We start from the raw sequence: 27,158 nt of genomic DNA, 5'->3' as shown, positions 1-27,158 counted from the left end.
AGAGATGGCAGGATTTGCTCTACTCAACCTCAGCACTGCTGTCAAGAAACCAGCTCTGAATCGGAGATACACTCTTTCCTTTGGACATCTCATCTCCGTTGCTAAACCTTATGCCCCGTTCAGTATCTGCTGGGTTACTCGGTTCGGTTTCCTGAGACCTCAGGAAACTGCATAGTTTATCTTCTTCCCCAGGAAAGGACTGGGTAGTGAAGTCGTTCCTGACAAATGTTCACTGTTCTTAAAGACCTTCCCAAGGTGGAGGTCTCATGGTCTCCTCAGGTGAGCCATCTGAATGCTTTGTAATTGTGAAAAACAGATGACACCTTGGGAAAATCTCCACAGTATTGCTTCAATCCCACTCTACCATCTGCTTCAGTTTTGGTAATGACATCTCTTAGCATCAGTGAAAACCTCTAACTCAGCACTTGCAGGACAATAGCACACACAGGTACCATTGCAGTGAGAAAGCTTTCAGGAACAAATGGATTTTAAGAGATTTGCTGAGCTTTACTTGTAAGGTTAACTCCAGATATATGAAGAAAACACAGAGGGTCTGTAAGATGAAAAGGGAAGAGCTGGGTTAAATAAAGAGGAATAAATGGTGTAAAAGCAGAGATCTGTCCTGTCAAGCATCATTATCCAGTGAGAAATGCGACCTTATGCTGGGCAGCTAATGCAGTCAAACATCAACCTTCCTGATCAGGATGGGTCTTCTTACAAAGTAGATGTCAGCCTACTAGGAACTGGTAACTTGGGTCAGAGCACCATCAGGTAACGATGAGGAGATTTGCTCACTATTAACACGGGCTTCAAGTCATCCCAACTCTGTTTACTGTTAGCAATGAACGCTGAGAAGGAAGCAATGGGCAAAACTGTGCAGAGCAAATGGAAAGGCTGCTGCCATGAGGTGTTTCCAAGCAGGAAATGGTTCAGAGCAGAGTGACACTTGCTGTGACTTCAGTTTGCATGTTCCATCAGCTTTCATCTCCAGTGAGTGCTCACACGTGCCTGGCCCTCAGGAATATATGTATTATGATACCTAATTTGACTTCTCTGGTAGGAAGTTCAGCTGGGTTCCTCACTTGACTGAACTGCTCGGAAAGGTTGTTGCACTTCATTCAACAGCTTCCATTCCAGCTGTTTCCCATGCTGAGAAAGGCAGTTGCTGCCTGACCTTGTTGCTCAGGTCTCCAGGGAAAAGGACCTGAGCTTTTTCTGCTTTCCTTCTGAGCCTCTTGCACAGCCCATGATTTGGGCTTCCTCTAACCAACTAAAGTCTAAGTTAGTACTACAGAGGGGCAGGAGACCACAGGCACAACCACATCCTACACAAGGATACGGACTGCCAGCACTTGATATTATTCTCAGGTTCCAGCATGTTGGTTTTTTTAATACATTTTTTTTTAAATCTTCTCACGCAGAAGGGATTTTTTAATAAAATACTATTTGAGAAAAGACTAAAGTTGGGATTTTGCTGAGGCCAGAGGGCCAAGATAACACTACTGAGAAATGAAACAGTGCTCAGCTAACCTGACTAATGGGCTTATCTGGCCAGTCTGTGGGTTTTCCTTCATCTCCTAGCCAAAATTTGAGAAAACACCAGCAGCAAAAATCTTATCTGCACTCTTCAGTTTTCTTTTCTTCCCTCCCTCGTCTTCTGCACCATGTATTATGAATAGTTCTTTCCCTCCTCCCACTATGCCATTTAACAAAACCAGTGCTCTGTTGATGAAGTAATACTGCATCTCTAGGACTAGGCTCTAAACTAAGCTGGAAGGATTTTGAAGTCTTACACATTTCTTCTGTTCAACAAACAACAATAAGATGGGAGCAAATCAGTGAAGGAGTTTGAGGTTAATACCCCTGACATCCCAGCTGAGACTGCATATCAACATGAGTGAGTTATGGCAGTTTGTCTGACCAGTGGGGACATTTAAGCTGCTGTGAATCCTTATCAGTCAGGTGCCAGTGATAGCAAGTACAAGAGAGATGAAAAAAAGACAATAACCAAAGCCCAGGTGTGGACTCTGGCTACTTACCAGTGGGGTAAGGGAATTTTGAGCAAACCAAGGAGGCTGTGTTGGTCCAGGGAACATGAGGATGTTTGAAACGTTTACAGTTGTCTCATAGAAGGACAAAGCAGTGCTTGTAGCTGGCTGCAGGGAAAGCAGGTCCCCAGCAGTGCTTCACTGGAGACAGAAAAGGAGGGATGCACAAGAGGATAAAGCAGAGCCCCAGTCGTAAGTCTGGAGTAGAGGTGACTCCAGTCTGATGTCATTAAGAGCGGGGAGGCTTGTGCTTGAGACTCATCCTTGATGTAACTGCAGAGGAAGCTACAGGGACAAAATGACATCTCAGTCCCAGGTTAATTTATAATGGGAAGAGCAAGAGGTGGACAGAGGATGTCAGAAAGATGTGCAAAGAGAAGAGCAGCTGACTACAAATGCCCAGAAACCTATCTGATGCAGGATGCATCTTGATGTTCTGTAGGGACATCTCCATTCCCCCCAGCCTGGTGACTCGACTCCCTTTATAGTCAGAGGAGAGAGAGGGGCCCATTTACCGAATGATTCATCTGACCTATTTTAGACATTTACTCTAGCATACAATGACTCATGTCCTTGGGGTGCCCACTTCTTTCCTATAAACAAGAGTCTAGACAAGTAACTCAGATGTAGACATCCACAATTAGATGTCTACATTTGGACAGATAAATTCTGCCTCTAATGTCCAACCAGAAATCAACCTACGAGCTGTGCCAAAGACAGCTCTGGTTGATAGCCACGATAGGGAAGAGAAACAGGGCCATTCATTCTTTTTGATGGTGTGTAGCTCCCCGCACAAAACACTTAAAGCACAAGCTAAAAGATTAACCACCCTGTGAATGGCTGCAGTAGCACCACTGGAACAGCAGCAGAGACCAGTAAAAGAAGATTCATTATTGCAACTGTTTTTCTGACTTCCACCTGTGTCTAATTGGTGTCAGATCCCTTTCCAATCAAAGGCATTTGGCAAAAGGAAGCACAAATCAAACCAGCTTGTACCACAATCTCCACTTGGGTGTGTCAGTAATGGTGTGGATGGGTATCTGGCCATGGGCTTCCACTCTCCCAGACTTGAGAGGCCACAAGAAAAATTGATGCCAAGTCTCTTACTAATCCAGAGGGTCCCTTGTACTGTGAGCACAGCTGGTCCTGTGCTTTCCCACGGCAGGGGTCTCAGGAGCCCCTTAGGGCTGGGGCAGCTTGTAGGATCTCAGGAGGCTTTGAGAACGAATAATCTGGACAAAAAGTCAGGTCAGACCACTGGGAAGGGTTTTTGTTTTGACAGTTTTAAAGTGTTTCTCATTTCAGCCTGACAGCCTGATTTCCTATGGCTCATACATTCACACTGTCTGTGTCTCCCTCAACAACTTTGAACTCATTGAGCAATTTCAGCCAAATTTGACAGAGAGATAACAGCCTCAGAGGCGATTCAGTTCCTCAAACGTTTGCAAAAATAGAGATCCACGTAAAGGAGAAAGATGGTATGAGTAACCTCAACTGAACAAAAGGCTGCAGTGTGCATGCAGCCTTGATTAGACACTAAAGAATCCATGAGGGAAAGAGCTATTGCAGATCACTCAGACCTCAGCCCTGGGGATGGTTTTCCTGAACTCCCCAGTAACCCAAACACCCAGCTCCAGAGCAAAACAGGATTGCTTTAACCCAGCAATTAACTGAAGCCTCAAATTGAAAAACCCAGTTCTGTTCTAACACTGCAACTGCAGCTTCAAGTGTTATGATTATAGTGAGATATTTATCTCACTGAGCTGAGTTTTGGAAGGGAAAAGTAAGCATTTTCTGATTTAAGTGTTGGATGGGAAGGGTCCCCAGTAGCTCCTGCCATCACACCCTGTGGGCAGCATCTCTCAGGGCAGCACCAGCCCTCTCCAAGCTGGGGCAGGGAGCTGCTGGCATTTGCCAGCTGACATTCAAAGGGTGATGTCCCCACCCTAGGCGGGGTGCAGGAGCCTGTGGTTGTCCTTCCTGCACCCTGCTGAGCCGGGGGAGTTGGGGGCCTGTCACCTGGCTCCCAGTGCAACTGAGCTTCAGCTGTGCTTTGGGTTCCTCAATGCTCTCTGTGCTCCACCAACAACTTGCAGAACTGGAGGAGATGGCTCACAGCCCTGGGGGAGCCGGGGATGGCCTCTTGCTTCCCAGTGACACCGGGTGAGCAGACAGGAAGCTGCAGCTGCCGTCTGGGGCAGGGGTCAGGGAGGGGATGCTGCTCTGCGCTCAGTCCGATTGGCACAGTGGCAGTCAGGCTAGTGGGGCTCAGAGGGCTGTGGTGCAAAGGAAAAGCTCTGTGTTGGCAGGGAACTTTGCATATTCCGGGCCAAATTCTCCATGGCTTGCTCCCCAGCATGGGCTGGGTGTAAGAGCTGCTGTAAGAGCAGCACTACCCTGGGCCCCCCGGGGATGGAGCCACAGCCTGGGTGCTCTGCATGCCAAGGGGACTTACCTGCAGGGCAGCTGAAGAAAAACATGAAATTATTCCCCAGCATCAAACAAACAGCCTTGGGCACTCCCAAGCCAGGGAGCGCCTGGGGAGGCAGCAAAAAGCAGCACTGTTTCTTCTCTCCAGCCCCAAGCGATGGGAGCAGCACCAAGCCTGTCAGCCCAGCACCAACATTTTGTTATGGGCAACCACGGTTATCTCAGCCTGTACAAAACCTTGCAACACCTGGGCAAGAGAACACGGGCTGAGAGAGAAGAACTCTGCAGTGTTGTCTTATTTATCCTGTCACCTCTCAACCCTCCCCACACCACCATGAGCTGTAGCACCTGCAAGAGCCATCAGATGGCTCTGCTGTCCTGGAGGAAGTGGTCGCTATAAAATGGCAAGCACGGGGCTCTGGCATCCTTGGCTGCCACCCCTCTCCGCAGCACAGCAGTCCTCCCACAGCCAATGCCTGGGAAATTCCTCCAGTCTGCGCCTCCAGTGACCCCCCCAAGCAATGCGTTTTTATTCCCTGCCTGACCTTATGATTCCTACAAGTGGCAGCAGCAGGGAGAGGCCAGGAACACGTGCTTACAGCAGGCTGCCACAGCTTTGGCGAAAAACAAACTGGCATTAGATACAGGGTCTGACTGCAAGGGAAAACGCACATAAAAACCTCCAGACGTCCTGAGGAGCTCAGACGGCATGAAGGCAGGCTGTCGGCCACCCTGAGAAAACACAGATAAGCCAGAAACCCACATCTCCCATTTGCCAGAGCTCTGTGAGCTGGAGGAACACTCAGCCACGCTGCAGTCAACACTGCCTGGTTGCCAGAAGCTTCTCACTGGCAGCCAAGGGAACAGCTGGTGGAGAGGAGATGCTCTTCCTAGACACCACCTAAGTCACGTAGACACACACCAACTACAGAGACATCACCTTATTTTCAATACATCTGTTTTCCCCCCGGCACAGCTTCTCCTGCACTTCAAGTAACATGAGTGGTGCATCTTGCTACCTCATTTATTTTAAATGAGCCATTTGCTGGTATTACATGAGGAAACCTCTCTCCCCTTTACATTAACATTAACAGGCAAGACCAAAGCCCTGAAGAATGCTAGACTCTGACATCAGTGCTACAGTGCTGCTCTTCCATCCAAAGCAACAGGGCTACCAAAGATCACGGCACATTCCTTCAGATGGCCACCCTCAGCCCAGCATTCCCTCTGTTCCCAGGTGCCATTAGCATCTCTGAAACATCAGGGCTAAAAAGCCTCCTCTAAAGCAGTATGAGGGGTGGGCTTTGCTCAACCAGGGTACCACCACTGGAAGAACCTGCTGGTGGGGTGCTGAACTCACATGCACGTGTGTGAGAGACTGTTTACAACTGGCTTCTAATGGTTTCTTACAGTTCTGGTGATGGATAGCTTACCAGGAGCTGTTAACGCAGCGATATCCCAGCCCTATTTACAGATACCTCTGCACATTTACTTTGTCACAAGTAAACTCTGCACACCGCAATAAAGCTTAAGGTAATGACTTCTTCAGCACAAAGCCAGCAATTTCCTGTCAGCTTCGCTTACAAATGGCTAACTCTGGGGTTAATTTTCAACTGTGGCTCCAAAGATGGCTATGCAAAGCGAGGACAAGGGGAAGTGGAAACTCCAGACTGTGCCACAACTGAGCTGTGGCATCCCTGCTCTGAAGGATGAACATGATGGGGGAGACCCACTCCCATGCTCCATAGCACACTTTCCTTCCCTCTGCACCAGCAGGAAAGCGTGTGTCAACACCAAGCCTCAGGCTAACTCCAACATGCTAACGCTTCTATGCAACCTTCTTAGAGCCAGCTTTGCTGCTACACAGCTGAGACAGTGCCATGACACAGGGGAAGACCACAGAGGGTTTCTCCTCCGGAGGTCTTTCTGGGGGCACGGCATGGGGCCAGGTGTCTCTGCACTTCCATCAGCGTTACACTGCAGCACCAGCACTGTAACCCACACACCTACCACTGCGAAGGCCCTCCAGCTCACAGGAGCACCACCAGCCCTGATGGCCACACACAGGGGTATGGCATTACCAGCAGCTTGAGCAAGCCCATGAGTATCTGCGTGGGGTTCAGCACCCTTCTCTGGAGCACATGGAAGCTGCGCACTGAAGCCATAAACCAGCGAGCTGAGCTGCAGATAACCTGCACACACTTGCTCCAGCCATCTCACTTGCTGTGCCAGGGAAAACAAAGAGGGTATTATCACTCTGTCCTGCATGCATCAGCCTTCACGTGCTGAAACTAGGAGCTTACATCTCCAGCTTCCTTCTATAATTAGTGCAGAGAAAGGATGCCCAAGAACAGGAGTCTATTTTAGGTGTTGTGAGTCACCTTCCACAGACACAAGTCTATTTTTTTTTTTTTTTTTGCACTGACCATATAGAAAGATCTGAGAGTAGATACCTAAAATAGATGGTATAAATATGCATTAAAAGCTAAGAGCACACTGCCCTTTAACTGGGTTATGATGTTCTTCCTTAACAAGGGTGTGAAAACACTTTGTCACACTGAAATCTAAACCGCTGCACCTAGGAGGGCTGTCAGCAGCCAATGCAGGCACAGAGGGGACAAGATGATGCTGGTGGAGATTTTTTGCAAACCATCTTGGTCCAGCATCCTAATCCCACTTGAAAACAGCAAACTGCTCTGCCCTTGCCTTTGAGCAGTCTTGCTTTCCAGCACAAGCTCTGAACTGTGAGAAAACAGCTTTGGTATTGTTGAACAGGAGAGAGAAGTGAATGCAATTCCATCTGTGACAAAAAAGGCCAAAAGGAATGAGAATTCCTCTTGGCTCAGTCTCTAAAATATAAGTCTGTACGTAATGCTTTCCTTCTTGGCCACGGCTGAGAGGAGAACCTGGGGACAGGAAAAGGCATCCTCTTGACGCAGGCTTGCGTGTTTGTGGAGGGGGTAGCATAAGGGAAAGGTGAGTGATGGGTGCAGGGAAAGTTCAGAGGATTTCTGTCCAAAGTTTGGAGGGGTTTTTTTTCCCCTCATTTTCCTGTTTTGTCTTATTTTTCCCACTGAACATGCTCCTGCTCTTCACAGCTGTTTCAGGAACAAACCACACATTTTCAGAGGAATCCCTTTGCAAAAGCCCAGTGCCTAAATTTTTTTGCTTATTGTAATTGAGACCTTGCATCCCATTGCTTCTCTTCTGCCTAGAAACCCCTCAGTGTCCCGTTTCCCTTATAAGCTGTTGTATTTGCTCCCCCTACACTCACCTTTTCTTATTCATCCTACAGCAACATCCCCCTTTATCTTCCCAGCTTCCACAAAGGTTTCCCCAGCCCCTTCTGCAAATACTTCAAAGCTTCAGAGAGTGCACTACACTTTGGTGCATCCTCTCCAACAGCTCACTGAATATGCTTCTTGTTATTTTTAAGAATCTGTTAGAATTAAACCCCAGTAAGAAATCTGCCACCCTTGCGGGGAATAGCACATTAATCACAGGCACAGGCCTCTCCGGGTGCCTGGGCAGGACCCAGCCTGGAGTGATAAATCGCACCTGGAGGTAACTAATAAATCTGAGAAGTCATTTGCTTTTTATGAAGAGGAGTGGTGGGGGATCCAGCTGCTGGAGGAATTTGGGTGGAAGGAGACCAGAGCTTGGAGCTCCTGACACGTTACACTGTTCCTCCGCTCCCTGTTGCGCCTGACGTCTGCCTGCAGACCTGCTGCCTGCCTGCAGACCTGCTGCCAGACAGAGCAGGTCCTGTCCTGCTCAGATGGGAAATACTTCAGTGTTTCAGGGTTTTTGGAGGCACATGGCAGGAGTGCAGCCAACGCATCTTGACAGCACAGAGCTGGCAGCGGCACAATCACATGCAGCTTCAGCCGCCTGTGTGGGGCTGGGGGCTGGCAGCGAGGAGGGAAGGATGCACTGCCCTGGGACACAGCAACTCTGCAGTCCTGCCAGGGACTTGCCAGCTGGAGACACTTTCTATCTATGCCTGCCTGTGCCAGAGGAGCAATTTCACTGCTCTCAGTCTCAGCACATCAGGGAAGCTCCTTACCACTGTCAAGGCTGAGCTGGGACATGGTGTCCTGGGGACTCCCCAACTCCTTTCACCCAAATGTCGCTGCCTTCACTGCACTGGGGATCTGAGCATCTCCTCCCAACAAGCACAGGCTCCAGAATACAGAGGTATCCCTCATGCTACAGCTTCAACACAAAGCCATGACATCCCAGTCCTCTGCCCTGCAAAAGAAACCCACAATGGTGCCACACTACTGATCCCCCAGCTTCCTGCTCGGAGGATGAGCGCAGCACTGAGCAATACACTCTGCTCATTCAGAGCCACACAGGGATGCAGTAGATCAGGTTGCCACCTCCAGTGAGAGGTCTCATAGCACTCCTGGTCGGTCCCTGGCAGCCACAGCACATTCATCATCAAAACATCGACCCAAAATCTACCCCCCTGGCCATACTCAGCAGCTGTAACTTTTTCTTCCCCTTTCATAAAGGGGTTGCTTTGATATTCGTTCACAGCAGGCTGTGTATAGATCAGAGGGGGATTACTTACTGCCAATTACCACGTTAAAGTTCAAGTGGGATGATGTACTAATTGCCTTGTTACAACTATTAAAGCTACAGTATGCAAGCCAAGGCACTGCTAAGAGTACCTGCATGGGTACGCCAATACATGATCTGCAAAGGTGTGGTTGCTGGTACAGCCACAGCCTCTTTGATAACGCATAAAATATATTTCATATATTACATGCATATGTATTGATAACTCTTCAATATTTATATTCAAATATTACAAAATTCCAAGCTCAAGGTTTGCCAGGAGACTGCAAGGCACTGAGAGCAGCTTGTCTCTCACTACCTAGCCTCCAAAGCAAAATCTCTGTACTGAGCAAATCCAAGCTCTTAAAAAGCACCAAACACAGCAAGAAATACCACTCCTATAAAGAAGGAGAGAGGAGATCTCTCTTCCCAACAATATTAAAACCAAGAACTGCTACACAGAGGCATTTCAGTGATCACAGCCTTCCTGCGATCCAATCCCTTGCTCAAGTGTTTCAGATGTGTCTGTGTAAGGGAGAAGCCCAGTGAGATTTGGTGCATCCTTGCAGGGAGCTAACACACTGCCTCTGGGAGCGCTTACAGACAAACCTGGGAGCTGCTGGGGGATTTGCAGCTGGGGGGAGAGAGGTGATGTGAACAGCACCTTGGCTTTCTGCAGCCAGGGGAAGGAAATAACTCCTCGTGTCTCCGTTTCCCACAACCATGACCAAAGCATCCTCCTGGATCATGGTCAGAGCCTTGGCCAGAGTCCTCTCTGTTGTTTGCACTTTGCATGAAGGTATCAAACAATTAATGGGAGGCTACTAACTATTCCTTCATGGCAATGATTATGAAAGGCAGGATGAAAGGACAGAATGAGATAAAATCAACTTTAAAAGGCAGCTGTGGGGTGTTGTTCTCAATCAGGCTTACTTACAAGCTTCTCTTATAACTACTTACTACACTTCAGCTCCAGACATGCTCCTTGCATGACTCCTGCAGACCATGTTTGCAGTAGGGCCATTCCCTGGCCAGATACATACAGAAGTGGTTTGCAGTTGAGACATGGGTCCAGCTCTGAAAACCACAGGGAGGGGGCTGTGTCTAGGAACTGCCTCCCCAGACTGGAGGCCATTTTGACACAGAAACTTGAAGACCTGGAGCAAGATGAAGTGAAGAGCATAAAGTTCCCAGCCCAAAGGGCTGTGTGCCTCCATCTCCAGCACAGCTGACCAGGTGCCTCTGCTCTTGCACAGATCCCAGCAGGTAGCTCTCCCTCTCCCAGTACTCCTGTGGAGTCCAGATGTGCTAAAATCACCACAAACCCTGAGAGCTACTGTCCTGCAGGTCTCCAGGGGATGTTATACAGCCAGGGGGCTTTTGGCCCCTCCATGTATCAGCAGGTATCTCATTTACTATCATGGGACCAGAGCAAGAGCAAAGATCTGTCTTGATTTCCTGAAAGGCTCCTTTAGTAGTTCAGGTTGAGGACACTGGCAGAACAAATACTGTGGCCAGCAACTCCCAGTGTAGTTTGCTGAAAGTTTGTAGAGATCAAGGCAAGTAACACAGATAAAGAATCTCTTTTCTGTGCCAGAAAAGCACACATAGCCAAAGGCTTTTTACGGTGCAGGAAAGGATGAGAACATGGGGGCCTTATTCTAACGCCCATTAAAGTCAGTGGGAATGTTTTCTGGTTATTTCAGTGGGCCCAGCTTAAGGAAAGACTGGTGCTTAGTTCTTTAACCACAAACTTAACTCTCAGAGGGCTGGGTCAGGTCAGATTTCTACTTCTGTGTTTTTCTGGGGGTTGGTCAGGAAGAAGAGGCAGATAAGAGCTGGGCTTCAAAAATTAATTGCTTTCTTTCTGACTATTTGAAACTGTAGCTTAACTTTATCAGTAACACAGGCTAGTGGAGCAGTGGTACCAGCTGGCACTGGTCTTGCCACTGAAGCGCAGCCCTCTCAGTTTCTGTATCACTGCATCAAAGGGAGGGCAGAGCAATGAACTCACTTTGGTGCAATCTTTAATAGGACAGCTAAGAAAAAGCCTGAGAAGAAAGTAGCATTTTTACAGAGGTAGCAATGACAGATTCAGCACTGCTCAGGTCTAAAGACGAGCTCCTCTAAACGATTCAAGTCAAGCTCCAGTCCGGGTACATTTTATAGAGACTATGCATCAAGTTACACATAAATCACAGCTATGAATAAGCAAGGGAATGACAATGCAAGCTAACCAAACTGCTTCTGCACAGCTTCAACTCCAGCTCAGTCTCTCTCATTAACCAGAGCCCAAGCCTTGCCCAGGTCTCCCTGTAGCACATGGGGACCTCTAATGGCAGCGTGACTTAGCGAGCGGAAGCCCACCCCTGCGTGACCCTGTGTAGGGCTTAAACCGACTCCCCCGAAGCCCCCGGTAAATCCGAGGTGATCTGGAGCAGGTGCTGCTGTGTGCTTTCAGAAAGGCAACAAATCTGCCCAGAGTCAGCAGGACTCATGCTGGTACCTCTGCAGTCCAAGAGATTAAAGCAATATGCCAGCAGGCCTTTTATAACGCATCAGTGTGTGCTTTAAAGCCCCGCAGGGGCACACTAACTCAATTACCACGCGATGTGGACTCCTCACCAACCCATCCCCTAATAATGAACAGACCTGCAGGTTCCAAATCTTTAAGGGGAAGGAAAACACCACCAAATAGATTAGCTCCACAGTTGTGCTGTTAATTATGGGTCATTTAGTTCAGTTAATCAATAGGCAGACTTCTTTAACTGGCTAATTATGCCAAACTGCTTCCACAATGAGCAGGTTTGCTGCTAGTTGTTAACCATGAAGGGATAATATTTCACTGTAAAGATAAGCACGGTCCCAGTCCTCAGACAAATGCTTTGCAGTGCCCCGAGTTTGCATTGTCAGTGGCTGCTACTTAACCAGTTGCACACCAAAGAGAGACTTACAGCTGGGACAAAAAGTTTCCACCATCACTGGCTTCTCGGTGCTATATCTGGCCATCTCCAAGTGAATCATTCAAATAATTTGCTCTCCAAATCCCTCCTTGCCTACACTAAACAGGAGCTAAATATAATCTACACAAAACCAGCTGAACTTCTTGGTGGCAGCACAAGTAAAACCAACTAGCTTGCATTGCCTTTCAGGCTGGGGATACAGTTCCCTCATGTACCAGGCAGCTGCATGAGGCAACATGTCCCACTCAAGGTAGGAGTCTGGAGATCAAACCACATCCTCCATTTGGACCCTTGGAGAGCAGATCAGCATGCAGAGGAGAAGGTCTGGCTAGGCTCTTGGTGTGTCAAAACAGATAAAAGGTCAAGACAACCTCTTATAACTTGTAGTTGTTTAGAAAAAAAGAATGTATTTTGTTGCACACTTGGAGAGCTGATTACAAGATTCAAGGCCTCTGTTGAGGTCATCAAATAGTTATTGCAATAGAGCAAGATAAGAGCTGAGAGATAGCAAAAGTTTGTAGCTGAATTTCCTGGATATTTGTTTTAACAGAACAAAGCAATCCGTGCTTGGGGGTTGCTAGAAAATTGCTTTAGCTGAAGAATAACAGCTTGCTGAGCAAGCATCCTCAACAGAGCGCCCTCAGAGATGCTTCCTCTGGCAAGTCAGGGTCTCCACTCACTGATGAGGTTTCAGACTTCCCTCACCTAAAGGACTCCACTCCCAGTCCCAGAGAACAACAGCAGCACTGACACATCAGCTCAGGGACTGTCCTGAGTGCTTCTACCAACTTCTGAGTGATCGTAATGCAAGTTATGGTTCCTGTCCTACTTGTATCCCCTGTTTTTCTTTCCCCATCTTATTTCAACTTTTTAGCCCTCACCTGCTGGCAAACCAGACCTTGGCTTTTGCAGCTCGAGACAGACCAGTAATGGAGCATTACTGTAATGAATGTTTGCAAAGATTTATCTCCATAGGGAAGTCATACTGTTGTAACTACACCAGGATGACTAATATAGTTTGATGCTGTTGTAAAAACACAACTACAGAAAATAAGTTATACCAGTAGTTATAGCTATCTTTAACTAGAGGCAAGTCCAATACATCAGTATGAACATTCAGAACAACTTCAGATTAAATCACTGCATGTCTAATTCAGCCCATCACACCAGTGCAAAACTTGCATCTTCCCCAAATCTTAATTACAGACAAAGCTTGCAAGGCACTACCTTGAGTGATGCAACCAAAGATGGCCCACAAGCTGTCTCCATCACCTCTGTTCACATCTCTGATGACCTTTTTGGGACAACTTCACTGCAGACCTCAATAGCTACAAGCAAGTAAGTTTGTTGCAGGTAGAAATTCTATCTTTGCTCCCCATCACCTTTTCTGGGCACCTTCTTTTGAACTGCTTTAAAAAGAAGCAAGCCTTAACTTCAACATTTGTCTGCAATCAGCTCTTTCTAAAATATGTTACTGGGGAACAAACTTTACATAAGCTTTTCAGGTTTGGATGCTATTTTCTAACCTCCTCACATGTTTACTAAAACACTGAAAAGATTGCAGTGTTGGCTGGAAAAAAAATTGAACACAGACTCACAGAAAAAAGGGCTTTGATGAGTCAAATACATCTTAGAGAAACGATAAGATTTGTACCCAGAGGTGGCTCACTAGCCACTTGTGGCATTTTCTTGTTGGAAAACAAGGTGCTATGAGACAGGGCTGCAGTTGGATTCCAGGGGAGTTTGGGCAGAACTGCAGGATCCCATTCCAGGCTGACTCTGGGTTTAATCTGGAAGAAGTGTTTTTGCAATTTAAACCCACTCCTTAGAAGTACTATAAGACATCAACCCATTCACTAAACTTCAATGCATATGCCAAGGAGCTGGAATTTCAACTTAAATTCACAAACAGAAGCTTAATAATTTGTTTAAAACCAAAACAAACAAAACACCACCCCGAAACTTCTTGTTTTTAAACCCAGATCATTAGAAAACAATGGGGTAAGGAGTATTCCTTCAGGACACGTGGGGCTAGATTGCAGATGTGATTCACAGAGACATTCAATCAGATGGCACATCAAAAGCAATGGTAAATTACATGTCTTCAATAAAAAAAAAGCCATTAAGTCACAGATAGGTGGCCATGGAGGAAGGCAATTAGACGTCAGCGTTATTTGTTAAACAACAGGCACGAGATGATACATAGTGAATTTTTTGCAATAATAGCCATTCCTGGTCATTCATTTTGGAGAGAATAAATCTGTCACTTGAGTGAAAACAATTGACAGCACCATTTATTACCTTGCATGTTTCAGAATAGCAGCACAATTTACATGTTGCCCTTTGGCACTGAGACTCTCAGCTTGCTTAGAAGCAAAGCAAAAATATCTGTAGACCTGGTAGCAAGGATTTAAGCAGCAGCTGACCTTATGTGGTTTATTTAAACTTCTATAACAGTGCAGTCTGGTTCAGCCCCTGGTTATGGGAGAAATAAGTTCTTCTGGAGAATCTACAGCTTCAAGACTGAAACACAAAGGGTCACAGAGAGGTCTCTGTATCTGATAGTTCAGAGAGTAAGGTTTTAGCTCTGATCCTCCAAAATGTCTCCTCCTTTCAGAGGCTTCAAAGGGCTGGGTCCTTCAGAAAGGAGGAAATTTACCCCTAGCTCATGAAGATAAATCTTCGTGCTAAACCTTAGCTTGCTTTTTCTCACTAAAGCAGCCAGATCCTTGGTACATCCAAGCCATCTAGCTCACTGAAAAACATGTCCACAAACCTATGGGAAAGAAAATACTCAGCCAAATAATACAAGTCCAAGAATGCTGCTCTTTATAGTAACTTCTTCGCAGTATTAGCTGTTGGCTGGTGTTTCTTTTTAAGAAGGTTAATAGGTTTCTTGTGGCACCTCTTATAGATGCATGAGACATATTCAAATTTAGGATCAATTATAATGGAGAAGTCTGCAGACAATTTTGGAATGGCATTTTAAAGAAGTTTTTGGCCTCTTGAATCCAACAGACAGGTTGAAAGCTGTTATAAGCCTTTGTCAAACACTGCTATATACTTCAGCAGCAAAATACTGTCCAGAATGGATCAACTGGAAAATATCTTACACTCACCCTCATGGGATTAATCTGGGTTTTCAGGTCTACAAGTTGATGCTCATTGCAGCCAGGCACTGGTGACTCTCTCTTCCTGTGCAGGGAGATCTCCACAACTCCAACACATTGATGCAAGAACCAAAATACACAGCTTTTCCCACCACAAAACCTGCTCCATTTAGTGATGTCCATTCCAGTTCCCAAAGGTTCAGACTGCTTTTCCCTTAGGCAACAGTTCCCCAAGTCCATAGAAAGGGCAGGCCAACACCTTGTAACTGTCTCCCTCTCTTATTATACTTTACAGTGGGCTGTTCTGCTTATTTTCATTTCCCCCCACTGTTTGATAGCTCACAGCATGGTCAAGAGGTTGGCCGTTTGCTAAGAAGCTCCCTTAGTCCCAAGCACTATTCTACACATTGTAAAGTCCCAGGCAGATTAATACAGCCAGTGGCAACACTTACATTCTTAACATGTACCTTGTGCCTTTGAGCCTCCTCCCACAGCACCCTGGTCTTCATGGAGCTATGAAGAACCCACCCCTCTCAAGTGCCTTATTCTCAGCACTGGGACATAGCCACAAGAAAGAAAACAGGATGTTGGATTTCAGGCATCTTAAGGGAATATTTCAGCCCTCTGCTGTTGCAGAACACTTGAAAGATCCAGGCTAGATCTGGTTTCTTAGCCTTCTTCTTTCCCCCCCCTATTCTAATTCCAGGAGATGCTAACATATAATCAAAATGTCTTTTTTCCCTTTTTCTATCTTTTTTTGTGGTTGTCACCAATCTGTAGTTATGTTGTCAAATAAACTGCTGATACAGGTATATCATTTACTGTAATTTCTAGCAATGCTGAGAGTGGAGTTTAATTTTTTTTTTTCCCTTTAAACACTGCAGCATAAAATTCCACCTGACTTATGTGTCAGTTCAGAGCTCCAAAACACCCTAATCTAAACCATCCATTTGAATAAATCAAAGGACCAAGAAACACGTCAGAGGGACCTGAACCGCCCAGAGACATGAAACCCCCCTGCTGCCATAGCAGCAGACCAGAAACCACTGACAAACAACAGCCCCTTATTGTACACAGCAAGCATCTGGAGGTTTAAACTGCTCCCTCTCCAGTAAAGCCACAAAGACTCCAGGTACGAGTTATTTAACCACTCGTGCCAACATTCAAAGGATAAAACTTCTCTTCAGAAAAGCCAGGGTAAGACACCATAGACTGTTCTCATTTTTAACACCTCCATTTCTACAACCAAAAGTGTAAATGTTTGTCTGTGTGATAGGATTTGGTTTGGGTTTGGGGCTTCTTTGGCTTCCCCAGGCCAAAAGCGTTTTGTGGCTTTTATTTTCTTCCTTAGGTCTGACACAGGCACCCTGAGGAGGAATAGCTTTATAAGGTGGCAGCTAGATCTCCTCACATTTAGAGGTCTCTTAACCAGACCTACAGTTCTTTATCCTGTTCCTTTCCTTGTCCCTTGCTCCACATGTGCTGCCTCCTTAAAACCAGCAAAATTTGGCAAGGGATGAAGCAGCACAATACCAGGGGCTTGCTCAAGGGGCAAACAGAGGTCACACAGCCTATCTCTATCTATGGAGTCTAAAAGCAGAGTACTTAGTGTTATTAGCTTTTCTGCATGAGTGATCAATCCCAAATTGGACATATGGGTGCCGTGGACAGGCTGATAAAAGTAACATTTATTTTTTCTGAATAGGCTATTTACTACTTGCTTGTGACCAGAGGAGCAGACTGTGAGCTACACAGCTGTGATAGGCTGCTATCAGACTGTGATAAGGCTGAAACCATTAGGCAGGGGATAAATAAGAAAATAAATAAAAAAGGGAAGAAGTACTCATGTAAACACTAGGGCAATACTATAAGGCAAGCTGAACATCTGCTTAGACACCCCTAAATCACGTCCTTGTTCCCAGGGCTACTCCTACTTCTTCTCTGCAGGGATATCTGAAGATATAAAATAGGCTCCTACCTATTTTAGGTGGGTATTATAGGGCTGCTCTGCCCACAAAGGTGTCACCCAAGACTTTACAACAGAATGACCTTTCTCCTTTCCTTTCTCAAACACAGTCAGAAATAAAACATCCACTTCCTACACAGCTTTCCTCCACAGCCCTCACTGGAGGATGAGAGCCTTTTCTTCACACGTGGGGAGCCCGAGTCACAGTCACGCTGTGCTCAGCAGCACAGCCAGAGTTTCCCTGAGCGCTGCCCTGGGGCTTTGCTCACCAGCAGAAATAAAACACACCCAACCACTAAATGAATCATATTAAAGTTCAGATGACCTTCACTGCGGTCTAAGCAGCTCACTCGGACACTAACACCCACACAGACTGTAAGGCTGTGGGAAACTATTGCCTGGCTTTGACACATCAATTTCTCAGGACCTTTTGCTGCTCCGATCACCTGTCCTTGAATCTGTAAAGTTTCTGCTTCCTGGGGAGCAGGTCAGGGGCATACAACAAGGGGAACTTCTTGCCAGCTTGGGGGCAAGCGGTTGTTCCTGAAGGTAGCTGTGACACCCATCATGGCCCTTGCTTGGTCTTCCCTATTCTAGAGTGTCTAGAAGGAACTGAAAGAAGTCATGTCCTGGGATCAGGGAAATCACCACAGGGCACTGCCTCGAGTCCGGTCACGGCCTCTTGCACCATGAGCACACCACCCATTTCTTTATAATACTCCCTCAGCTTCTTTCTTTGTTGTTTCACTTCCCTTCTCAGCCCTACTCTTTGGCACTGCAGACCTCATCCCAGGACTTCAAAAACCTGTAGTCAGACAAGCTTGGCTCACTTCTCCCACACACAGCCCAGAACTGCAGGCACACTCAGGTGCTTGCCTGGCCCAAGGGATTTTGGAGGACCATCTGCTTCACCACAGCAGGTGAAACAGATCCAAAGTGGTCTGAAATGCACTGCTTTGCTACCCCTCAGATAACTCCCTTTACAAGCAGCGCCCTTTTCATGGCAGGCATGCTGACATACACTAACCCATTGGCTACTCTGCTCCAGAAAGGTCTTTCCCTCACCTCTGCCCCCATTAAGAGACCATCTCACAGAGGCTGAGGGTCAGGGTCCTGTCTGAGCTCCATGGAGCAGCACAAGAGCCAGACCCTGCACAAAACATCACACAGAATTTCCCTTCACTACGACCCTCCATGTAGGTCATTTTAAACCCACTGTGAAATCACAGCCCAAGCCAAATATTCCCTTTTTAACACCAGATTTTTTTTCATTTGCAGATTAACTTAAAAAAAAAAGTAACTATTCAAAATGAGGAAAGATATGACCATTTCATATGGCATCACAAATTGCTCCAAGTTGTTTGCAATGCAGTTGTTTGACACAGTTTAGTTTTCCACTGCAAGTCCCACAGTGTTAATCTATTCTTCAGAAAGTGAAAGGCAAACTAGCAAGTGCAGTGACAACAGAAACCTGTGAGAATGTTTTCACAAGTTGAACTAAACCCTGGGCTAACCTGAGATACTGGAACAGCCCCCAGCTTGAGATAGACCCAGTAAAAGCTTGGGAGGCCAGATGTCAGGAATAGACCAAAAGGATCAACCTTTTCCATCCCCAGATAGCAATACTGGCTCTGGCTGTCTGGTGCAGCTGCTTGTAGGGCACATACAAACAAGAGGGGTACTCGATGGACCTGGGTCTCAGGGGGTAGTGACAGCTGATTGTCATGGCTCCCCTCAGTGCTGATGGATAATAGAACACAGACAGGGCATACATGGCTGCTGACCATATGTGTGCTGCATGTTTTACAGGAGCCACAACTAACAGCGTCCCGGGGTCTGGTGGTTCACTTGACGTGCCCCACATGTGGGCCACCCACACACTACAGCCCGTTAAACTTCAGTGTGCATGCCAACCAGGGCTGGTTCTGCACCTGGGGATATTAGGAAGTCTCCTCATGATGGCACGTTACTCCCAGCTTCATCCCCAGCTACAGAGACAGCATAAACTATAGGAGACAATGTCAAGGGAGAACGTCTATCCAGGTCTCAGATAAATCACAGGAACGAGACTCTCACAGGTCACCTTGCTCAGCTCCCTCTAGCAGCCACAGCTGCCACCACGCAAAGCTTTCCTCTTACAGGCACTACTGCCTCTAGCAGCCATCCTGCAAGAGCTTGTTAACAAAACAAGCCCATAAGCACCACCGTTCTCCGAGCCAGACACTTGAATCACGAGCTCATAAATAGGGCTGATCGAATCGTAACTAACGCACGTCACAGCTTTCGCTGCTCACTTACCTTCTGACTCACACAGTGGGGAGAACAGGGGACTCAGACCTGAAACAAGAAGCCCACGACACGTCATTGCAGCCTCAGAAGCGTTATTGGGATTTGCCAGGCAGCAAACGTGCTTCTTGTAGTGCGCCACGTCCTGCATGCCCAAGAACAGCAGTGAGGGGCCTGGGGCAGGCAGCCTCCAAGTGCAGCTGGCAGGGGTCCACAGGAGCCTACGTGGGAAGCACACCCTGCCTCTCCCACAAGGGAAAAGGGCCAGTCAAAGGTGAGAAAGACCATCACTAAGTAAGGGAGGATGGCCCCAGAATGAACTGAAATAGGCTCCTGGATCCCCAGATGGGGCCCATCAAGGCAATCAGGGCAGGTGAAGCTCTTACACAGTTATCCAAAAGCAACAGCAGTGAAGTTGAGAGCCACATCACCACAGCAGTTATCCTATGTAAGACACGAGCATGTTCTACTGCCCCCAGCCTAGGTTTTGATTCAAGGGACAATCCAAAAATGCCAGTGAGGTTTTCATCCCATAAGTAGTCTAACCAAGAGGAGGAGATGAAGAGCTCCCCTACATCAGGTTCTAAGAAACAGGCCTGAAAGTGCTGATGAGGTTATTTTTATGAATAGCAGACTAATGATAGGTTTTTGGAAGGGAAATTGGCATGGGAGGAGATGGATTTTCCAAAATGTCAGAACATTTTGTTTCAACATTTTTCAAAGTGAAAATGTTGACATTTTCCAAGAAAAAAATAATTTAGATTTTAGTTTAATGTTAAATGTGGATTCATCAATAGGAAAACTCAACAAAATAACCCATTTCATGTCAAGCATTTTAGAACTTAGCTCAAAATTAATTTGGGGTTGGGATTTAATTAATTGAACCCTTCTGGAAAGTACAGGTTTCAGCTGGCCTGAAGTGATACAACACAAGTTTATACATTCAGGCATCGAGACACAAATTCTACACTCAAATTAAAGGAAGATGGGAGAAGATAACCCATCTTGGAAGAGTGGCACTTACTGGGACACAAGGAACAGGTTGGGGGAGAGACATGTCCAGGGTTGAATGGTGCTGATGGCAGGGGAGATTATTTTTAGCAAAGAAAATGATGCAGAAATACATAGCCCCCCTGGAAGGGGATGTAGGATTTGGCATTGTAGGGGAAAAAGCAGGCTGTAGAAGACAACAAGGGGTTTTGCAAACATGTCTTAATCCCCCTGCATCTGTAGGCTAAGCCCAGCTTCAGAAGATATAAATGCTTAAACAAACATGAGTCAATTTATTATTCCTCTGTGTTTCAGATCTTCCTCACCTTCTGCCTGGCTCATTTACTGCAATTAAATGCTTGTAAACAGATTATACCCTGCAAGCAACATTTTTCTGGTAAGTGGTCACCTTAACCTCTTCTGCTTTGACTGTGGCTAATATTCTCCAGGTCACGCTATAATCACTGAGTAATGGGACCAAAGTGAATTGCTAGGTCACTTGGTTCAGCAAAACTATCTCCAGCATCCAAACCACACTGAGAGGAGTGCAGTTTATACAGTCAGGAAGAAACCAATAATGTAAGAATTCTTAAAAATCTCAACAAAACTTACCCTGAACACAGGACACGAGCTGCTGTACTCAAGTAGTAAGTGCAATAGTGAGCGCTACGTTCATCTAGTTTTGCTTTCTTGTTGGTTATGGCGTTGTACACATTGTGAAACCAGCAAAGTGGAGCCTACTGAGAAATGGTATAGCTTTCTGGAAACCTAGATAAGCTTCTCCAAGCTATTCTAAGAACTGGGGTTCCACTGCCTTGTTTTTAATGCGGTTCGAAATAAACTCCATTGCAACCTATACAGGCAGGAGAGAACTGCATGAGCAGCTAGAGGAACTGTTAACAAGACTGACTTTTTTAATGCTTGGTTTGGTTTTAGTGGCAAGGTCTGAGATGAAATACTACTGACAGGGGCAAAGTTTATTACGGCTTCTCAAATAGGAAGCGGGTTTTGAGATGGTGTAGATGAGTGTGACTCCACCAAATCAAGTGGGGTTACCAGTTTATAGTAATTGGTAGTCTGAGTCTGTATTTTCTGTCCTCTTTGACACTGACTCCGTCAAACTGCATCGATTGTCTCTACTAGCAGAAAAAAGAAAAAGAATAAAGGTAGGAGAGAGTAAACATTCCTTCTCCATTTGTGTTAGAAGATTTTTCACTTTCCTTGAACAGGATTAAGCGGCCATTTCTCTCCTTATTTAGATACCCCTTCTCTCCCTCCCAAAACCAACAAAATATCTCTGCAGAAATGAGTAAGACACATGAAGTTGTCATGAAAAAGAGCGTGCAGCATCACAGCTAAGCAGTGTGCCCTCACAGGCTGATCTCTCTACACTCCTCTGGAGAGGCAATGTGAAAATTAAGACCTGCACGCTCCCCCAGGCCAACACACAGTGCTTTCCTCAACTGCCTAAACCCTAGGAGCAGAGGGGAAAGAAGGCTATTGCATGCAAGCCACTACAGGAAGCCAGCTCTTTGTTTTCACATAATCATCTCTATTCTGAGCTTTATGAAAGGTTCATAAAAGGGAAGGAACAGAAAGTCACAGTGACGATGCAACCAAAACTCAGAGATGCAGCGCGGTACTTAGTGGTGTTTACCTGCTCCAATAATTCTGATCCCAGGGCAGAGCGCTGAAGATTAGCTCCAGACCTCATTAGGCAGGATAGAATTATGTGGGTTAACAAAGTAATACTCTTGGCTTTCTTTTGCATTTTAAAAGTGGCTTGAGACCTATAAAATCCCTTTGAATTTTATTAAAAGTCTTCCGCAATCATTTTTCATCCTGCAGCCCAGTTGAGCCGAACTAATAAATTAGCATGTTATCTGTGTGGGTATCCATTAGAGCTTCAAATGAAGATTATTAGACCCCCCCCAAAAAAAAAAATCTAACAATTCTTGTTATAGCTGGGGAGGAAGCAAGCTGCTCCACCGAGCAATGGGCACCTCATACAGCAAATGAGGGACACATCTACATAATGAGCCCATAGGAGATAGGCAGCATGAGGAAGAGCATCTCCACCTGCCAAAAGGGCAGGCTTTGGACACCCTGAACAAGCAGCCAGAGGCAAGAATCCACCAGAACTGAGTACATACGACAGCCTCAGTGAAGCCTCATCAGGCTTATTCATACTGCACAGTCCAAGTGAGTCTTTGCTCATGCTGAACCAGTACGGGTTGCCCCCGTGGAAATCCTGGCCACGGATAAACTCTGCATTTCCACCAGGTTCTGCCTGCCTCAGCTCTTGTTTACTGAATGCAAGAAGGCCACAACACCAACATAAATTGCACAGCTTTCTAGTTGCTATAGCTGCAGGCAGCATAGCAGCAGACACGGTTGAAGCTGGAGTGATCTGTTCATATTTGGCACCAGCTTCCACCAAGTCTTTTGCTTTTCTTCCTCTTTGGGAACTCTGACCAAAACGTCAGTACAAGTGGAGTGTAATGCTTTTATTTTGCTGTTTTGCAAAGCTCATAGATAGGCAAACTTAAAAATTGAAGCCAAGGTGTGAAAAACAGGTGTAACAGGGAAAGCAGATGTTGGGAGACTGTCTTTAATAAGCTTCATCGGCAGTGTCTTTGCTCAGTGACAGCTGGCAGGATGCTGGCTGCACCTCTTGCTGTCCTCAGCAGTGAGCAGAGGAGGGCAGTGGGTGGCTGGATCTCAAACCCTCAGGAAAATTGAAGCACATGGCAAGGGCAGAACTGCTGATGCCCCCCAGCTCCCCATGAGGGACCTGAGCTGAACACCAGCACTGCTCACCCAGCCCGGAGGCTACAGCCGCTGGGACCCACACGCTGCTTCCCACTGCCCAAGAGTTCTGAAGCAAACCAAAGACCCTGGAGGGGTCACAGTGGAGGGGGGTTAAAAAGGCTTTACACAAACTCACAGAGATCAATGGGATCAAACACCTCCTGCAAAGGTAAAGCCACCATGCACACATACTTCGATTTTCTCCTCCATGCTCCTCTACTCTGCACTACTACTGCAGGGCTCACCTTTCTCCATACTTGGCTGCCTTGCCAACCTCCATTTTTCCATGTTCTTCCCCCCATGAATTTATTTCTGTCCCCAGTTGAAGGAGGGTTTGGGTCGCTGGTCACCTGTGTGAACAGGAACCCGAGGGCTAAAGCACCAAAACTGTCCAAGTATGTAGAGGCAGGGGAGTGCAAAGGCAGGTTAATTTCTTTTCTCTTCAAGGTGTTTTTCCAAGGATTATTTTCAGCCTCTCAACTGCTCTGATTCCCACGACCCTGCTGCCTCTGAGAGGGCGGACAGCCCAGGTGCATCCCGCAGGGTGCTGCACAGCCAGCCACTGCTGCGGTGTGAGCCCACGGCGCTTTGGCTTCCCTCAGAGTAAGCTAATCACAAGGCAGGGATTTAAGGGAAATGTCATGACACACTGCCTGGCTCACTGAACCACAGCAGCTTGGTCGTGCTTCTGCGGACTCTTTTACTTTACCCTTAAGATCCAGCTCCCTCTCTCTCAGGGCTCCAACCCCAGACTCGCTTCTGCAGCCGCCACCCCAGGGTTAGTGCAGACACAGTTTTTTCGTTCCCACAAGAAAAATGCCCCTGCCTGAGCTGGGCCTCACGATGTGCTACCCAAAGTGAATTTCAAGATACATCTCCAAGCTGCTGTTCCTCCCCTGGGGTCATACGACACCATTTTAGTACATCTTTATTTCCAGGATTCCTCCTCTTCATCTAATTCCCTTTCACCTCCCACTCCTGTCCTTTATTACTCTTCTTCTATTCTTTTCTAAGAGGAAAAATGCTTCTTTTTACTCTCAGTCTCTGTTCCTTCACTCCTGTCATTCCCTTCATGTCTTATCCACGATGATATTTTTGTTCGTGCAATAACTAGTTTGCTCTTTCTCCTCTTCCCGCTGGGCTACTTTGATCTACTGTTCCTATGTCTGGTTTATACATTCCTTTGCCTCCCTCCAAAGACACATCAGCCTATTTCCTGTCCCCTCCTCCTTACTCATCTCTCTTTTCCTGCTCTGATCTATTCTTGCTGCACCAAACTTGTTTCATGTGTAGACAGTTTCAAAACCTGCTCTGCTGTCCTGATAAGCATTGCAGTCAGCGCTGGAGGATACAGTCTGTCCATCCAGTCACCCTAAACCAATGCAGGATGCCACTTAATGAAGCGTGGCTAAGACAGGGTATTAAAGAAGAGCAACACCTGACTCCCAAAGGAAAACCTAACCCAGGGAGCACTTAGGACGATAATCCCTCGGTCACTTCAAGTTCAGCAGATCATGTTGCAGCACAAACCTGGGAGAGCCCCTGGGGACCCATCCCAGTCACTGCCAGCTCTCTGGCAGGATAGGTGCCAACCAGCAAGAATGGCATTTGCGTTGTCTGTAATAAAGAAAATGCCCTGAAAAATGAATAAAACTCACTGACAGCTTCCTAGGGCTGTGGAGGGAGAAATTTTCAGAGCTGTGTACCCTTTGTTACAATAAATCACAGCAGGGTTTGGTGTCAGGCAGCAGGGACCTTCCACCCCCCTGCACCGGGAAACCCAAGGGTGAGAATCTCGCTTCTCTTCCACATGACAGCCGTTTACTCACCCGTCCCTTGCCCTGTCGGAAGGACAAGCATGAAAAGTCTAGAGAAGGTGCTTTTCCACCCTGTGCCAAATAAGATATTAGTGTTCTCTGCAATGTCTCCTGATAAAAAAAAAAAAAAGATTCACTTCTACCTGACCTGGCTACTTTGGGGAAACAGCAAGCAGTGAGCAGCAGGAACAAACAGCATGGGAACGGCTGGAGCTTCCCCTCCGGGGGCTGAAAAACACTTCCTCAAGGGCAGGCACAGAGAAAAACGGCCTTTTGCAGCCAGAGTGTTTGGACCCAGAGCCCAAACGCCATTTGGTGCCCAGCAAGTTCCCCCTGGGCGTTTGGGCAAGCTGCCAGGCTGTTTGCCTGTTTGTCTTACCTCAGGGGTTTGATGAGCAGCACTTAATCTGAAGGTTACAACAGAATGTTTTGGCCACTTCAATTCATAGAGCACCATCCAGTGATACATAGAGCACCATCCAGTGATTTCATTAATGCCACAGAGCTGTGGGACTGGCACAAATATTGGCATTCTGGCCTGGAGAAGGGAAGATAAAAGAGGGTCACTTCATTTTAGCTTGTTCCAAAGTAGAGAATAGGGAAACCAAGCATTGTGCTTGTTGCGATGGAACTGGCTTATCAGCAAAGTGAGTCCAAGTTAAAGACCCAGTTGACAGCAAATGAAACAACATACTGTTAATTTACCAGAGCTTTTGCAATGCCAGTCCCAGAAACCTGGCATCACTTTCCTTTACCTTAGAGAGTCATGTTCCCAAGATGACAACAGCAACGAGAGCCACAATAAGGCTAAATTTTCCTTCCTGATATCCAGCCCCAGATCCTCCAGGCTCACAAATGACAGCAACCTGCAAGTGAGCCCTGTGCACACTCAAGCACCCATGGAAATGATGAAGTGGCCACAGCAATCTTTATGTCATTGCAAAGGTTAGGTGCAGGCTGCCCTTCACATGCCCCAAATCCAAACCTGGTTTGTATTGGGCAAGGGAGGGGATTAAAAAAAAATCAAGATGAAGCAAATCTCAGCAATTGCCTCACAGACACACACACAGTGTGTGTTGCTCGATAGTAATGGTCTGAAACGTTACACTTCCACAATGTTATAACAGCATCACTTAAAGTCATTACATGAGCATAATGCAGCTCAATTTGGCAGCATGTGGTTTGCTTTTTTTTTTTAGTACAGAAATGAAGAACTAGAAGCCTCGTGAACTTTTGTGAGCCCATCCTAAATGATTTCATTGAGATATAAATTACCATGCCTAAAGTCAGACCAGTCTCTGGGAAATGGTATTCGCCCATTTACTGAACACAGTTATTTCTGTATACAGGGGAACAGTTCAAGTACCTGACAAACATCTATTGCCATTTTGGCATCCAAATGTGCCTGCTCCAAGTGGGTGTGGGTCTCCTGTGTCCTAGATGCCAAGTCTATGGCCACGTCCCAGATGCTCTAGGGAATCTGAAATGTCACAAGACACCTACATGTGGGCACCTGATTCACTCCCACACGGCCCTGCAATAGCAGGTGATGTAACATGAGAAAGCTCAGCATAGAAAATCTCTCCTCTGCACAATTCCCAGCCCACCTCTGACTGGGAGTCCATCAAGACCTCAGAAAATTATCTCTGGGTACCAAGCCAGTTGATTTAACTAGGAAAGAATAATAAATATTTAACAGTCTATAGATGTTCTGCTTCCCAATAGTGACCAAATTCTGTCACTGGAGGTATAGTGAAAACCTGTGGACTCAGATCAGGCTGTAGTCAAGGGCAGCATTTGTTCGTAAATTGAAGTGACACAGGTTAATGGAGAAGAAAGATAATTTCATTATCTGAATCTGAACAGATCTCGTCAGGTAAGAAAAAAACCTTAATGCAGTGCTGATGGGAAATATAAGTACATACCTTAATAGCCATCAGCACTGAACCATATGAATACTTAACACAATTGCTGCGCTAGAAAACAGCTTTTGACCCACCTGTAACATTCCATTTTGAACTCAGCACTAGCCACAAACCCCAAGTCTTTTGAACTTGGAAAGATGTGTACACTGCACATGCAGCAAACTCCTAGCCTTGAGGCTCAGTGTTGCCTTATTTGGTGAAAATTGATTAGATTTCTCAGGTGAATAAAATTCTCTATCAAATTTACCT

At 46.4% G+C, this 27,158-nt stretch overlaps 1 long non-coding RNA gene across 3 annotated transcripts in view; it reads right to left on the bottom strand.

Moving 5' to 3' along the window:
• The window catches only part of LOC311198069, an 81,765-nt gene that overhangs the window by 16,527 nt on the left and 38,080 nt on the right, over positions 1–27,158 (bottom strand). For all 3 annotated transcript variants that reach the window (XR_014617679.1, XR_014617680.1, XR_014617681.1), the window contains one exon: positions 25,364–25,522. This is a non-coding gene — a long non-coding RNA (uncharacterized lncRNA). The remainder of the gene's footprint in view (positions 1–25,363; positions 25,523–27,158) is intronic.

This window comes from Gallinula chloropus, assembly GCF_964237585.1.
Source record: "Gallinula chloropus genome assembly, chromosome: 17".
Classification (NCBI taxonomy): Eukaryota; Metazoa; Chordata; class Aves; order Gruiformes; family Rallidae; genus Gallinula; species Gallinula chloropus.
Note: the sequence above shows the minus strand (reverse complement) of the source record. Positions and strands in the feature narration are given on the sequence as shown.